The following is a 1557-nucleotide window of genomic DNA, read 5'->3' on the forward strand; positions in this document are numbered from 1 at the left end:
GCCATTTATGCAAAGTCCTACAGAATTGCCTCCTTGAGGCCCCTGCGGCCCCACTTTTACCCAGTCATTACCTCATATGTGGACAACAATGAGGTCCGGGGACTGAAGTTCCTTTGCAACCCCTGGTTACCTCAATCAGCCGTTGTAAGTGAAATGTGGAGGCCTTCAATCCCACACTAGCAGAAGGAAACATCACTCAGGGCCGCCGGCTTGTAATTACAGAGCAGTGGCAACCTGTAGGCCACCCGCAGGAATACCTAACCAATGACACAACCATGGAAGGCAACCTACTAAAAACAAAATACGACATAAGCATGAGCACACGACAAGAGAGTAAACTGCAGTGTACCAAACCACCATAATTTCAAGTCAGGGTGAATGTAGTGCTTGCAAGGATTTGATGACCAGCCATCTGTTTTGTGTACCTCCTCTCACAGCATGCCTGGACCTGCCAGCCCATGGCCGCTCTTCTTGTAAAGGATTGTGAAGATGTGAAGAAGAACCATTAGGAGTGATGAAGCAGTCAAAAGCACCGTAAACTAGTAACACATAATGCAGCCTTCATTCGGATGAATGAATAGAGTAGATGTCACAGTGTTGGGTCGATTAGTCAGGCAAGATCCCAATCGAGCTGCGGGATACAGATGGGAGTCCTGAGGGGTCCAGGGTTTGATCGCTGCCACTTCTCTCCCGAGCTGGTTGAGAAAGTTAAAACTGATCAATAGCCACTCGTTGCTCAACCAGACAAGCCCAGCACCGTAAAACAAGGAGGCAGTGCAGGCTGTATAAAATGACGTTGTCTTGTATGGAGACGTGCAGAACCTTGGGCAAGCTAGACAAAGGAGGCCCAGGACAAGCGCCTCGAAGGGACGCCTGCCATCCTTTTTATAGCTAGCGTCTAGTCCACCCTGGTGACCCTTCAATGGGAAAGGAACTACTCATGTCTGCTGTGCCCTCCTGTTTAGCAGCACAGAGCACATTTCATGAGACATTAATGCGTGCTTTGCAAGCGAAGCGCCACTAAATCTGGTAAGGGGACTTAAATTTCTCCATAGATATGATGAGAACACATGGTTAGAGGCCACGAAGTAAGTGGAAGTTCTTTAACCGTATGGGTTGTAAAGGCCACAGGACCTCGGCCATCCTTGTCAAGGGCACTGCTAGCCTGCTCTCCTTTCATACAACACAGAATTCTGTCATCTCCTCAGCTACCTGTGGACGGAAATCCTGCAAATGCAGTCTGGAGGCAGATAAGGCCTCAGCAGCGATGCTATGAATACCAGGCACATGCTTAGCTCGCCGCAAACTGTTGGATTTCAAGCAAAGTAAGACCAAATGTTCCAGCAATCTCAAGACGAGTTTGCAAGAATCTCCCGTCTGTAATCGCCTCACTACTGTCATGTTGTAAGCGGGCCAGGCCGAGACAAAAGGAAAAGTGGCAAATCACTGCGCAGACACGGTAGCTCCATAAACTAAGAAAGGAAAGGTAGTAAGGCTTGGTAACAAAGGAATGGAAATGAGGCACTTTCTGCTCCCGGAAAAGGCAAAGATCAGTGG

The 1557-nt window shown here is 48.6% G+C and overlaps 1 non-coding gene across 1 annotated transcript; it reads right to left on the reverse strand.

Annotated features, from left to right (window-relative positions):
* Positions 1-1062: 1062 nt before the first annotated feature.
* Positions 1063-1187, reverse strand: LOC146776261 (U6atac minor spliceosomal RNA). Its single transcript, XR_014974897.1, has one exon. It is a non-coding gene; the product is annotated as a U6atac minor spliceosomal RNA (small nuclear RNA).
* Between the last annotated feature and the right edge of the window lie 370 nt (positions 1188-1557).

Source organism: Triturus cristatus, chromosome 12 (assembly GCF_964204655.1).
Source record: "Triturus cristatus chromosome 12, aTriCri1.1, whole genome shotgun sequence".
In the NCBI taxonomy this organism is placed as follows: domain Eukaryota; kingdom Metazoa; phylum Chordata; class Amphibia; order Caudata; family Salamandridae; genus Triturus; species Triturus cristatus.